This window comes from Zea mays, chromosome 4, assembly GCF_902167145.1.
Source record: "Zea mays cultivar B73 chromosome 4, Zm-B73-REFERENCE-NAM-5.0, whole genome shotgun sequence".
Classification (NCBI taxonomy): domain Eukaryota; kingdom Viridiplantae; phylum Streptophyta; class Magnoliopsida; order Poales; family Poaceae; genus Zea; species Zea mays.
Window position 1 is genome coordinate 115,647,090 of NC_050099.1, and position 15,830 is coordinate 115,662,919.

The following is a 15,830-nucleotide window of genomic DNA, read 5'->3' on the forward strand; positions in this document are numbered from 1 at the left end:
ACAGGTTAGTAGGTGAATATAAACTTCTCCAAATTTTCCTAACCTTAGTCAAATAGCCTAACTATTTTTCTTACTATTATTTAGCTTTTGGCCAAAGTTAACATTAAATCAGAACTTTTAAGTTTTCCACAGTACCAAGGGGTTTTATATTTTTCCTAAATAGGTTACATGATTTAGAGTCTGGCAAAATTGGTTTGACCAAAATTGGATAAACCAAATAGAAGTTATGGGTTTTTAAAGTTTCTGTTTGAATTTAAATTAGGTTTTAATTAAGTTTTCCTGGAAAAACAGTTTGCGCCGAGGTCCCTGGGTTTAAAACAATTCAAACCTCGCAGATCTACCCTTAAGGCACTATTCACTTGAGTCTCTGACCTTTCACTTAACCCCCTGGGTTTCTCTCCCTCTCACCCGCAGTCCCTCCCTCAACTGAAACAGTAGCCGCGGGAAAGAAAAGGGTGGCGCGGCTTACCGGCGGCGAGGGAGGTCCGGCGAAGGGTAGGGTTGGCTCGGGGAGGGTCTGGCGATCACGTCGAGGTACGGCTTGTCGTCGGGGATGGCCGGAATCGCCCGGTCCACGTGAGCAGGCGGGCGAGCTCGTCGGCGGCGTGTGCTCCGGCCTATCCACGGCGGCATAGTTCAATCCAAGGGCATAGGGAGCTTCGTGGAGGTCTAAGGAGTCTAACCGTGCAAGGAATCGAAGAGAGGTGCACGGTGTACCTCGGTCCACGGTTGCCGGCGGTCGGTTGAAATCCGGTGACCTTGGGCCGGCCTCTCCGGTGAAGCAGAGCCCGATTCCTCGCTCGGGGAGCTTCACGGAGACGTGCACAGTCTTCTCCGAGGGCTGGACGGGGTTGGGAATGGCTGGGCTGGCCGGTCTACGGTGGCAGGGGCTCGGGTGGCGCGGGCACGTCGCGTATGGGCAAACGGCGGCGAACTGAGCTCCGGTGAGGCTTGAGCGCGTGCGGAGGGGTACGGCCAAGGCTCCTGGGCGTTTTATAGTCGCGGACGCGGACCAGGGCACTGGCTTGGCTTGGGCGCGGCGCGGGCGCGCACGCGGGCGTGCTCTGGCGCGGCAGACGGCGTCGAACACGTGGCGGTTTGTTTCTTCCAGTGTTCAAATGTCGCCAGAGGTCGCAAACGTGCGAATCTTTGCAAAAGTCCGGCGCAGACCTCTTCCTGGCACCTAGGGCTGTCACTCAACTGTGAGACGCCGGGGCAGATACGGCCTAGGGAGGGAGATCTTCGGGTGCAAAAACAAGTGTGTCATACTGAGCATATCACGACAAAAGCCATGCCATGGCATGTCAAACGTCCGAGTCTCGAGCTCAACTTTTTCCAGTGGGTGCCCTAAGTGGTATTGCACATTTTTGGTATAGAACCCAAGTGGTTTTGGCGCCATTTTTAAAGTGAACACGGTTGATCTTTGATTTAGGGCTAAAATGGGACTTAGAGGGAATTAGAGAGCTCTAGCTCTCTCTCCACTTGGAGATTTGAAATGGGGTTTCCCTAGGGGCCTTTTTGTAATATTTCCCTCCCCTAATTGATGGTTATAATGTTGCTTAGGGTTTGGGTAAAGATTACCCATGTTTTGCACATTTGCTCACTCTCTTTCCCCTCTTATCCATGGTTTTGGGAGATAGGGTTTAAGAGAGGCCTAGGGTTCTTTCCCCCTCTCCCAAGGTGATAGTTGCACACAATTAGGGTAATGCCTTTGGTCATTCCCAACTCTTGGTAAAAACTTAGTTTCCAAAGCCCCTTATACTTTTGCTCCTTAAGTTCTTCCACATGTGATCATAGTCTTGAGTGCCAAGGTGTGCTCCAGCCATGGCAACACCTGGGGTGTTACAGCCCTCCCCCCTTAAAGGAATCTCGTCCCGAGATTTGAGGTAGAGTCCCTTGGAGGGTGCTGGAAGGTGTGTTGGTGCTACTCTTTCTTTATACTCAAGTTTCTCTTGTTAACTGCTCTTCGAATGTCATTCTCTTTGCAACTTCAGAAGGAAGCCCTTCTTAAGTTGAATTCACAACTTAGACTATTCTTGCTATCTTAGTTTCCCTTATAATTGATTTCAAAGGGCAGGTGGGGTGGGGTTCTGTGGTTACATACCGACTCTTTTGGGTAGAAAGTCGGGGAAGCGAGAGCGTAGAAAATCCTCAGTCTCCCATGTAGCTTCTTCTGTTGAATGGTGACTCCACTGAACCTTATACATTCTTACTGTCCTTGCCCGAGTTGATCTCTCCTTTTGATCTAATACCTTGACGGGGTACTCTTGGTAGGATAAATCTGGTTCTATCTCAATGTCTGGTTCCGGGAGTACTTCAGTGGGTAGACGAACGCATTTCCGCAGCTGAGATACATGGAACACATTATGCATTGCTGACATGTGAGGTGGCAATTCCAATTGGTAAGCTACGGGTCCACAACTTGCCTTGATCTCATAGGGTCCAATGTAGCGAGGGGCTAACTTGCCCTTGATCCCGAATCTCTGAACACCCTTGGTGGGTGATACCTTAAGATAGACATGATCTCCCACCTCAAACTGTAGAGGCTTCTGCCTCTTATCATGATAGCTCCTTTGCCTGGCCTGAGCAGCTTCCAAGTTCTTGGTAATGACCCTGACCTTTGCCTCTGCCTCGAGTACTAAGTCTGGCCCAAAAATTTCCCTTTCTCCTGCTTGAGACCAATTCAGTGGGGTCCTACACCTTCTCCCATACAATGCCTCAAAAGGTGCCATCTTCAGACTGGACTGATAGCTATTGTTGTAAGAGAATTCTGCCAAAGACAGACACTTGTCCCAATCCTTTCCATAATGTAGTGCACAGGCTCACAACATATCTTCCAAAATTTGATTCACCCTTTCTGTCTGGCCATCGGTTTGTGGGTGGTATGCTGAGCTTCGGATGACATGGGTCCCAAGTGATTCTTGCAGTTTCTCCCAAAAGCGTGCCACAAACAGTGCTCCTCTGTCAGATATAATGGTCTTGGGAATACCATGCAATCTCACTATCTGATCAACATAAATCTCAGCATACTTCTCGGTCTTGTGGGTGGTGTGCACGGGCAAGAAATGAGCAGTCTTGGTCAATCTGTCCACGATAACCCAAATAGAATCATGGTGCCTGGAGGTATTGGGTAATCCCACTATGAAGTCCATGCAAATGTCCTCCCATTTCCAAGATGGTATGGGAAGGGGTTGCAGAGGGCCTGCTGCCTTCAAGTGACTAGCCTTTATCCTCTGACAAGTATCACACTCGGATATGTACTTGGCAATTTCCCTTTTCATTCTAGTCCACCAATATAAAGATCTGAGATCATGATACATCTTGTTGCTACCAGGGTGCATAGAGAATTTGGAAAGGTGAGCTTCATCGAGTATCTTCTTTCTGAGCTCAGGGTCCTTAGGAACAACCAATCGATCTCCAAACCATAGGATTCCCTTGCTGTCCTGACGGAAACACTTATATTTCTCTGCCTTCAGCTTGATCATTTCTTTGATAACCTGAACTCCCTTATCCCCAAGCTGTGCCTGAACTATTTGCTCTTGCAATGTGGGTTCCACCGAGATATAGCTTAGGTTACCCGAAGAAACAACTTCCAGGTTCAGTTTGCACAATTCATCACACAGGGTGGTAACTCCCACATCCATGCTCATGCAATAGCACTGGGCTTTTCTGCTTAAGGCATCTGCCACAACATTGGCCTTACCAGGGTGGTAATGCACCTCCAGATCATAGTCCTTGATCAACTCTAACCATCTCCTTTGCCTCATGTTCAGATCTGCCTGGGTGAAGATGTATTTGAGACTTTTGTGATCAGTGTAGATGTTACAGTGAGCTCCCATCAGGTAGTGTCTCCAAATCTTAAGAGCATGAACTACAGCTACCAACTCTAGATCATGTGTAGGGTAGTTCTGCTCATGGGGCCTGAGTGCCCGGGAAGCATAAGCAATCACTCTGCTCTCTTGCATCAAGACACATCCCAAACCAGTACCAGAAGCATCACAATAAACTTCAAATGGCTTGGTATTGTCAGGTTGAGCTAACACCGGGGCTGTTGTCAAATGCTGTCTCAAGGTATGAAAGGCATCTTCACACTTTTGACTCCACTCAAATTTGACTCCCTTCTTCAACAGTTCAGTCATTGGTTTGGCAATTCTGGAGAAATCCGGAATAAATCGTCGATAATATCCTGCCAATCCCAGAAAACTCCGAATTTGCTTTACTGTGGTCGGGGGTTTCCAATCCATCACTTCTTGCACCTTCTCAGGATCAACTGATACCCCATCCTGAGAAATGGTATGACCCAAGAATTTGATCTCCTTCAGCCAGAACTCACACTTACTCAGCTTAGCATACAACTGATGATCACGCAGTCTCTGAAGTACAGTATGCAAGTGTTTGGTGTGCTCGGCTTCGTTCTTGGAATAGATCAGTATATCATCAATGAAAACGACCACAAACTTGTCTAACTCTGGCATGAATACTGAGTTCATCAAATACATAAAATAAGCCGGGGCATTGGTCAGCCCAAAAGACATCACCAGAAACTCATACAGTCCATATCTGGTAGAGAAAGCTGTCTTGGGAATATCGCTAGCACGGATCTTGATCTGATGGTATCCTGAGCGAAGGTCTATCTTGGAGAATACCTTGGCTCCAACCAACTGATCAAACAGAACATCAATGCGAGGCAACGGGTATTTGTTCTTTATGGTCACCGCATTGAGAGGGCGGTAGTCAACACACATCCTCAAACTCTCATCCTTTTTCTTCACAAATAATGCTGGACATCCCCATGGTGAAGTGCTTGGACGAATAAATCCCTTGTCCAACAACTCTTGCAGTTGCTTCTTCAATTCTGCCAATTCCGCGGGAGGCATCCGATAGGGTCTCTTGGAGATCGGAGCAGTCCCGGGTTGCAACTCAATTGCGAACTCAATGTCTCGGTCAGGTGGCATTCCTGGCAATTCATCCGGAAAAACATCTGGATAGTCACAGACCACTGGGATCTTTTCCACTGGGGATTCTATCATAACAAAGGCACAAGAACGGGTGCATCCCTGGTCGGGTAAATATAAAACAGTCTCGCCATAAGCAGGGGAATGGATTTCAATGGCTCTGGCTGCAATGTCCAATACTGCCTGATGCCTGGTCAACCAGTCAGCTCCCAAAATAATATCCACGCTATCCAATCCTAAGATGAGAAGGGTGGTTCTAATTACCAGACTACCAAATTTTATAGGCACTTGCCTGTTGACTTGATAAGTGGCAACTCTGCCTCCTGGTGTTGAAATTGTAATGCCCCCATCGGTATGGTGAAAGGGCAACTGGCATTTGGCACTGATAAAACTATGCGATGCACCAGAATCAAATAGAATAATAGCAGGATAATTCAAAACTGTAAAGATACCAGTCATGACGGGTGCTCCCTCTGGAATGTCAGCCATCGTGGTGAAATTCAGCCTGCCCTGCCTCACTTTGACCCTCTGTCTCTTGCCTTGGTTCTGATTGACATTCTGCCCCTGCCTCTGCTGGTTCCTGGGGCAATTCTTGGCATAATGCCCAGTGTTGCCACAAGTGAAGCACCTGTTGTCATTGGCTTGGCGGTACTGCTGCTGCTGATTATTCCGCTGTGCTGGAAATTGATTGCGGTTGGGTGCCTGCTGCTGCTGCTGCTGCTGAGGTCGAATTACCCATCGCCCTTGCTGCTGCTGGGGTCCCCTGCCCTGGGGGTCGGACACAATCCGGAAACGCTGTGGCTGAGCTGAGGGTCCTGCCACAGGGGTCTTCCTTTTCTTCTCTGCCTGCCTAGCGGTAATGCAGTCCTCTTGGGAGATGGCCATGTTGACTAACTCATTGTAGCTGTTGGCCCTGACGGCGTTGAGACGATCCCGGAGCTTAGTGCTGAGCCCCCTTCTGAATCTGTCCCTCTTCTTCTCATCTGTATCTGCATGATATCCCGCATACTGGCACAAGTCATTAAAGGCCTGGGCATACTGCAACACTGTCCTGTTGCCCTGAGTGAGTGCCAAGAACTCATTGAGCTTCCTGTCCATGATCCTGGCTGGTATATGGTGTCCTCTAAAAGCTGCCTTAAACTCCCTCCACTCCACCTCTCGGTCCTTTGGCTGCATAGCAAGAAAATGATCCCACCAAGTCCTTGCAGGTCCGCGAAGCTGCTGGGTGGCGAACCTGACTTTGGTGACCTCTGAGCAAACTCCATGGAGCAGTGGGAATTTGGATTCCACCACTCGCAGCCATACATCTGCGTCAAGTGGGTCTTCCGCCCTTGTGAACAGTGGAGGCTGGGTGCTGAGGAATTCCTGATAGGTGGCCGCCGCGGGGTGACGTTGGTGGTCTCCACCACCATAATGCTGGGGTGGTGGCTGACGTTGAGCCAGCTGCCTCAGGATCTCATTCTGCTGAGCCATGAGCTCCTGCAGAGTGGGAGGTGGGGGTGGTGGTGGAACGTGCTCGTTCTGGCCACGGCGCTGCCTCCCAGCCATCTGAAAAACCACATACTTACTTAACACCACAGTTCCAATTTCAAGATTTCAACACGGGGAAAAAGTTAAAAACAGCATGAAAGATCTAACTTCAACAAAAGGGATTCTTTAGGAGGCATAAATTCTTCCTTCCAAATTAAACTGACAATAACATCCATCAAACAAGCTCCCAAGATAGTTTAACACGGTTACATCAAATTGTTCCAAAATGACTCAACTCTATCTAGCCTAGTACCCCAAGGGTGCAAAAGCTAAGCTAGTTGCGAGGAGTCCGACTGTCCGACTTCTAAGCCTACCCTGGACACCTAGTGAGCGAACGAAGCAACACTGGACTCGGGGGAAGGTGGTCTTCCCGAGCCAGCAGTGTCCACACTGGAGGCAGGCTCATCTCCTCCCTCAATGTCGACGTCCTCGTCGTCCTCCTGGTCCTGGATCTCTTGGTGATGCATGTCCAGGTGCTCATTAGCCTCAGCAAGCTGTTGCTGAGTGTTAAGGAGCTGATCCTCGAGAACCTCGATGGTGTTCTCCCTGGTGCCCACCAGTTCCTCCAACTCCTGAATATCAGTGGATAGCTGCTCCACCTGCAAGTCCTTTTCCACCATTTCCTGAGATAGGTCAACCACAAGCTCCTCTCGGTTATCCAGCGTGATCTTTGTTGCCTCCAGCAGTGCCATCAAATGGGACATTGCCTCACCGCGCATCACTTGCAGACGGTACAGAGCATTCATGCACCGTACTGTTAAGTGCGCAGTCTGTTCTGGGTAGATGGCCCAGATGTCCTTGGCTGTTCCACCCGATCCTTCCACATTGGGTCGTCCTCCTTTTCAGCGGGGAACAAGCCAATGGGATGGGTAGCCAGCTCCAAGGGATGGAACCCGCAGAAGGTAGTCAATCCATGCAGAGCGATCGCCTCGATCGTGTCCTCTGCCCGGTACCCGAAAGACTCTGAGTCCAAGGAGCGCCAGCCTGGCTGCAGGGGATGAGGCTCCAGAGTCATCCTCACCCTACAGCGGGGCACCCGGTGCTTCTCGAACTGCTGCACCGCGTACTGAGGGGGTGTCGTGTATCCAGCCCCCTGAAGCACCTCCCACAAAATGCGGGGAAAGCCCTCTCGTGCAAGTCCGTCAGTGTGGGTCAGTGCATTTCCTTCATCGGAGGATCCGTGGGAAGTCATCTGTGTACTGTTAAGCGTAAGTAAAAGAAAAGAATTATAAAAAGAACAAGAAAAATAAAACTCAGCCTTTCTCTAGTTAAGTAAAAAGGCACTAAGGACCTAGCTGGTTGTTATCTTGTTTTTAAGTCCTTACTTAGTTATCCATTGCTTAATTATGAATGCAGGCATGCTCGTCCTGAACGACCTCACAACAAGCTAATAGGAATAGGGAGGAACTCCCATCCTGTAAAAGTGGCCTGTAGGGCCTAATTACTTAGCCACCTAGCTACCCTTCTAGTAACCTAAGGCTTCACGTCCTAGGTCTATCCTGCTCGTCCTACTATCTATCCAACCTTGTTTCTATCCAATTTTATTTAGAAAAATTGATGGTATTTACATTTTATTGATTCCTCTGTGGTGGTACAAGCTCCGATACCAGCTGTGGCGGAACTGCCCGAATTATTCCAACTTAAGTGCCCAAGTCCCGCCTTAGAGGCTAGACCACAATTAAATGGGAATAACCCGTCAATCCCTCGGATCTAGTCCGACACGGCCACTGACAGGATCAAGTACCACAATCTCACTCGAAGGCGAGTCACAGAGCAAATACAATAAAGCATAAAACCATACATGTCGCAATGTTAAGTTATTACATCACCATCATCATCATCGGAGTTTTTGCAAAAGTAACCATCATTGTTTTGAAGTGCAGCGGAAAAAAAACTAACGGTCATTAAACAGAGAGATGGGGAAGCCTGTCCCATCACTCCTCATGCTCCTCCTCAGCCGAGGCAGGGTCCCACTCGACAGTCCAACCCGGTGGCAGGGTGGTCGGCCAAGTTATCCCAGCAACCATCTCCTCGAGAGAACCTGTAAAAATTATGCCACAAGCAAGGCTGAGTATACTAATACTCAGCTAGACTTACCCGGTGTGAGGAGTCTACTCCTCTACCTCTAGACATGCAGCTGTTTGGCTGTGGGGTTTGGTTGCCAAAAGCACTAGCTGAGTTTCTAAATCAAGATTTTAACTTAATCAAAGTTAAGTGTGACTCTCTTAAGGCTAAAAGTGGACTATCTACTCATACATGGTAGCAAGCATCATTAACAGTCAACATCTTATCTCAACTCATCATACTTCCACTTATTACTCAATGCAGTACAATGGATCAAGCAGTCTCATTAGCTGCGAGAAGCAGACGATTCGAATCGAGTTTTTATCCTTGCAAGGTAAACCTAAACACACGACATGTAGGGGCACTCTGTCCCCACACACATCAACCGTCCCCATCGATTCCCTGGCAACAGAAAGGGGCTCACCGCCTTGGCGTACAATGCCTCACTGACCCCGACTGGTCGTCGTGCAGTGACCGCACTTGTACCCACCATAACCGGAATGGGAGACCTCGTCTCAGGTCGCGTGAGGAGGGCAATCTGCGGGCAGGTTCACTCAGGTACTAGGCTTACCGATTTACCATATTTCTCGGTATGTGTTTAGTACATTCAAACGCTTGACACAGGTATCCGCACGTTAATCCTTATTCCATTTTCCATCTCGTAAACCACCAATCCCCATGGATTGTTGTCCACCAACTAGTATCATGATAGTGTGAAAGTGGGTACAATCAATTTCCTGATCTCGCGCGAGTGCTAGAAAAATCACTCGTCTTCTACCGAGATCCTATTTAAATAAAGCAACTACTCGACCTGTCATACTAGTATTCATTTCAAAAGGATTCCTGAGATCATGCAACTAGGGTTTCAAACAATTCCTACACCTAAGTGCACAATCAATCCTACAATCATTAAGTGAAGTAAAATAGCATAAATAACAGGTTATGCATAAAACCGGGGCTTGCCTTCCAAAGCAGTGGCAGGCAGGTCCTCTGGTGCTGGCTCTGGTGCTGGATCGGGGGCAACCTCCTGGGCAGCTCCTTGCTCCGGCACGAGGATGTACTCTCCGTCCGCAAGATTACAGTCTATCGAAATGCAATGAACATGTATGTCATGATTATGCAAGATTTAAGAACATTAAGTTAAAGAAACTAAGTTAAGAATTAACTTAGGGTTTCCTGGTTCTGTGGGGCTTCTAGTGGTATACATAGACTTTGACTTATTACCCTTTAAGCTTAGGTTTGGCTTTAGGATAACACAGTAGAATTTGTATTGTCTTGATACACTCTAGTGGACAGAGTACAAGGTTTTGGAAATCATTATTTCACATTATTCATTTTCCTTTATTTAATTTTCCATTTAGGGTTTCTAAGGTAGGTTTGAACTACATCATGGTTTTAATAATTTCTAAAAATTCTGTAAAAATTACAGTGGGTTGTCACTTGTTGTTTTAGCTTGTTTTAAGAATTTGAGACTTAAGTACAAAAGCTAGGTTTTAAACAAAAAAAATAACCACAGTTGGGCAAGATGGGCCATTTTACACTACACCTCTTAGTTAGGGGTAGGCTCTGTCCTAAAGGTTATTTTTGTTGGCATCCTATGGTAATAATAGGCCTCTGGGCTAAAAATTACAGAAAACTAAGGGGTGGTTATTTAGTTATGCTTTTCTTAAGTTTCATGTCAAAAAGGCTCTTTCTATTACTATTTGAAAAATGTCAAACAACAGATTTCATATTTTTCCTAAGTTTTTTCTAATAAAACAATAGTTATCCCAAGGGTGGGGGTGTTTTTACCTTGGGGTTATTTTTGTAGAATTTTTCTAAGTTTCACTTGTTTTATTAAAATAAAAGAGATCTTAATTATTTTACACTAAAACAGGGTATGATATATTTTTCTAGTGAACTACATTAACTAAGTATCTTAACAAAAATAGGGGTGCCCTCTGGTTCAATATTTGTGTCACTTTTCCTATTTTTCTTAAACTTAAGCATATTTGGAATAAGGGGTTAAAACTAACTTAATGTAATGGACAGAGGGGTTTAACATTTTTAAACAGGTTAGTAGGTGAATATAAACTTCTCCAAATTTTCCTAACCTTAGTCAAATAGCCTAACTATTTTTCTTACTATTATTTAGCTTTTGGCCAAAGTTAACATTAAATCAGAACTTTTAAGTTTTCCACAGCACCAAGGGGTTTTATATTTTTCCTAAATAGGTTACATGATTTAGAGTCTGGCAAAATTGGTTTGACCAAAATTGGATAAACCAAACAGAAGTTATGGGTTTTTAAAGTTTCTGTTTGAATTTAAATTAGGTTTTAATTAAGTTTTCCTGGAAAAACAGTTTGCGCCGAGGTCCCTGGGTTTAAAACAATTCAAACCTCGCAGATCTACCCTTAAGGCACTATTCACTTGAGTCTCTGACCTTTCACTTAACCCCCTGGGTTTCTCTCCCTCTCACCCGCAGTCCCTCCCTCAACTGAAACAGTAGCCGCGGGAAAGAAAAGGGTGGCGCGGCTTACCGGCGGCGAGGGAGGTCCGGCGAAGGGTAGGGTTGGCTCGGGGAGGGTCTGGCGATCACGTCGAGGTATGGCTCGTCGTCGGGGATGGCCGGAATCGCCCGGTCCACGTGAGCAGGCGGGCGAGCTCGTCGGCGGCGTGTGCTCCGGCCTATCCGCGGCGGCATAGTTCAATCCAAGGGCATAGGGAGCTTCGTGGAGGTCTAAGGAGTCTAACCGTGCAAGGAATCGAAGAGAGGTGCACGGTGTACCTCGGTCCACGGTTGCCGGCGGTCGGTTGAAATCCGGTGACCTTGGGCCGGCCTCTCCGGTGAAGCAGAGCCCGATTCCTCGCTCGGGGAGCTTCACGGAGACGTGCACAGTCTTCTCCGAGGGCTGGACGGGGTTGGGAATGGCTGGGCTGGCCGGTCTACGGTGGCAGGGGCTCGGGTGGCCGCGGGCACGTCGCGTATGGGCAAACGGCGGCGAACTGAGCTCCGGTGAGGCTTGAGCGCGTGCGGAGGGGTACGGCCAAGGCTCCTGGGCGTTTTATAGTCGCGGACGTGGACCAGGGCACTGGCTTGGCTTGGGCGCGCGCGCGGGCGTGCTCTGGCGCGGCAGACGGCGTCGAACACGTGGCGGTTTGTTTCTTCCAGTGTTCAAATGTCGCCAGAGGTCGCAAACGTGCGAATCTTTGCAAAAGTCCGGCGCAGACCTCTTCCTGGCACCTAGGGCTGTCACTCAACTGTGAGACGCCGGGGCAGATACGACCTAGGGAGGGAGATCTTCGGGTGCCAAAACAGGTGTGTCATACTGAGCATATCACGACAAAAGCCATGCCATGGCATGTCAAACGTCCGAGTCTCGAGCTCAACTTTTTCCAGTGGGTGCCCTAAGTGGTATTGCACATTTTTGGTATAGAACCCAAGTGGTTTTGGCGCCATTTTTAAAGTGAACACGGTTGATCTTTGATTTAGGGCTAAAATGGGACTTAGAGGGAATTAGAGAGCTCTAGCTCTCTCTCCACTTGGAGATTTGAAATGGGGTTTCCCTAGGGGCCTTTTTGTAATATTTCCCTCCCCTAATTGATGGTTATAATGTTGTTTAGGGTTTGGGTAAAGATTACCCATGTTTTGCACATTTGCTCACTCTCTTTCCCCTCTTATCCATGGTTTTGGGAGATAGGGTTTAAGAGAGGCCTAGGGTTCTTTCCCCCTCTCCCAAGGTGATAGTTGCACACAATTAGGGTAATGCCTTTGGTCATTCCCAACTCTTGGTAAAAACTTAGTTTCCAAAGCCCCTTATACTTTTGCTCCTTAAGTTCTTCCACATGTGATCATAGTCTTGAGTGCCAAGGTGTGCTCCAGCCATGGCAACACCTGGGGTGTTACAGTGACTTATGACGCGATAGACGACTTAAGATCGACTCATCACCCAACTTGATGTTGCGTCGATGCCAAAGGACCAACTCGTTCATTGCCTCCTGCAAAGTTATGATCCCCTCAACTGGAAAGTCTATCTCCCAATCTTCACAACCACTGTCTATGATCTCTAGAACTTGGACCACAGCATAGTGTGGCGGGACAGGATTATCCTGGTAGTTAACAAGTCCTGGTTTTACCAAACCAGTAGCAGCTTGTTTTGTTTTTGTCCCAGATCGATTGATTAGAATATGAAGAAAGCAAGGCTTGTCCTCAACAATATCGTCTATAGGGTACTTGGTGCCCGATACGAAGTCTTGCACAGATCCTACGCTGCTAGGGACTAGAGGTTGACTCATGTGGCCTGGCTTGAGTTCACATGATATGCATTCTGTTTTCTTCATTTTCTTCATCACGTCATTAATAGCATTTTGTACCCTTTCATCAATAGTCTCTCCCATACTTGTTTTTGATGGCTTGAGTTCACATGATATGCAAATTGTTTTTGAAATTGTAAAGAACATTCATGTTGTATTCGGAAAGGAAAAAACAAAGGAGAAAAGAGAAAGAGAATTGACCCTTCAACTTACACAACTTTCAAGAAGCAATCAATTTTTTTCAAGTACCTCCCATACTGGAAGGATATGGAAATTTGCCACAGCATTGATTTCATGCATGTAACAAATAATGTTTTTGACAACATCATTGGAACCTTGCTGGACATGCCGAGTAAGACAAAGGACGGACTTAAATCACGCAATGATCTAGTAGATCTTCAAATCAGATCGGAACTTCATCCAGTGGATAGTGGCAAAGGGAAGCCTCACCTCCCCCAGCTAGCTACAACTTGTCAGTTGAGGAGAGAACAAAGATTTGCAAATGTTTGCGTGGGGTCAAAGTGCCCACAGGTTTCTCATCCAATATCAGCAAACTAGTCAGGATGAAGGACTTGTCTCTATTTGGCTACAACTCTCATGACTGCCATGTGATGATGACGGTGTTCCTCCCATTTGCGGTAAGAGCCCTCGAAACAGAGCATGTCAAAGTTGTCATCACACGCTTGTGTTACTTTTTCAATGCGGTTTCACAAAAAGTAATAGCTTTAGAAGACTTGGACTATCTAAAGGCATACATCATTGAGACTATGTGCAAGCTTGAAATGTGTTTTCCTCCATCACTTTTTGATATGCAAGTACACCTAATCATACATCTCGTGGATCAGATAAAAATATTAGGGTCACTATATTTACATCATATGTTTCAGTTGGAGCGATACCTGGGAGTATTAAAAGGTTATGTGCGAAATCGCGCTCACCCAGAGGGTTCAATCATGGAGGGATACACTACAGAAAAAGTGATTGAGAGCTGTATAGATTACATCAGTGACGGAATAATGATAGGTGTGCCTGTACCTAAACATGAGGGTAAACTATGTGGGAGATGGAGAATGGGCAGAAAAACTTTTCGCGTTGAGGATTACAAACTAGTACAATGTGCTCATCGTAGTCTACTACAACATCTCACGATAGCCGAGCCTTACATAGAGGAACACCTGGATGAGCTTCGTAAAGAAAATCAGAACCACATAGAGGACTGGATCATGAGGGAGCACAAACATCGTTTCAACGAATGGTTAATGGACAAAAACATCCCATTCGGGGACTCTTTGGAAGAGAAAACAATGAAGAATTTGGCTTCTTGGCCATCGTGTTTTGTGACATCATGGCAAGCATATGACATCAATGGGTACACATTCTACACTAAATCAAAAGACATGAAAAGTGTTGCACAAAATAGCGGCGTTCGTATCGATGCTTTTGACCTAAAGGGCAGAAGACCACATATTTTGGATTCATAGAGGAAATATGGGAACTTGATTATGGCCCAAGCATGAAAATATCCTTATTTAAGTGCCAATGGGTACAACATCCCGTGGGGGTGACAGTGGATAACTACGGACTCATACTGGTAGACTTAAAGAAAGTAAGATATAAAGATGATCCGTGGGTTCTCGCCGAATGTGTTGCACAAGTGTTCTATGTACTCGATCCAGCAGATGAGAAGATGCATGTAGTTATTTCTGGAAAGCAAAAAATTGTTGGAGTGGAGAATGTGGGAGACGGAGATGAGGAATACAATAAGTATGAAGAGATGTTCATCTTTAACGGTCCAGAGAGAATCAAGCGTGTGGAAAAGAAAATTGATAAGAACTTAAAGCCATACATGCAGAAAAATGGTAGTTCATGCAAAATTGTATGAATCAAATTGAATTTATTAGCATGTATGATCGACTATGTATTGTGGTTGCCAATTAATTTAAAATCTCGCTAGTTATCTATGTGTGTTATTAAAATTTATTTAAATTGTATTTGCATATTTTTGTTAAAAATTAAAATATTAATATGGTAATCAAATCACAATCACAGGCGGTTTTTTCAATACGGACCGTTTGTGAAACGAATCGAGCACCACAAGCGGTCCGAAACAAAAACCGCTTGTGATACTAATACGTCACAGGCGATCCGAATAATCTGGGACATTCCATACGGTTTTCTATCTGAACCGCCTATGATGTAAAAAGGCTACCGCTTATATAGAGCTAAATTGTACTAGTGGTCGCTTCTGCAAGCCGGCGGGGCCCGGGACCCTCGCGCTACAAGTTTTCGCTCGAGGAGCCAGGCGCTGCGGCTGCAAACAGTGCTGTGCCGCGTCTTCCTACTCGATCTGACTCGTCGCTGCAGTGCCGCCTTCGCTTTTGCGGCGACGGATCAACGATACCGCGGACTGAACATGTAATTTTAAGTACCGATTGAGTTAGAAATTAGAATTGAACATGTCATTCCCTCAGGTACACCTTGAGAAGTTACACTGCTACAAGAGAAATGATTTCACAACCCTATCAATTAAGTACCGATTGAGTTAGAAATTAGAATTGATACTAACTCAAACATCACTGCCAGTTCTATTGCTACCTCAGCAGGAGCATTAGTATCGATTGGTGGATCTAATTTTCCTTCTTAATTTGGTACTGATTGTATTCATGAACCGGTACTAATCTCTCAATCATAAATTACTATAGGATAGTGACTTCAACCAATACTAAAGAAGGAACAATAATTGTATTAATTGGGTCCAGCAATCGATACTGATACTCCAGTTCATTATTTAATGGCTTCTTTCTCTAATGTCTTGAACATAGAGGAGTCATGTTCATGCTCTATTCATAGCCATTCTTAGGGATACGTTATCAAAAAATTGAAGATATTCTATTGAAGGTCGCACTTATCCAATTATCAAAAAAGGTTAGCAAATTGATCATCTCATTTTGTATGGTAACAAAGTCTTATTGTCTTTTTAAAATTTTG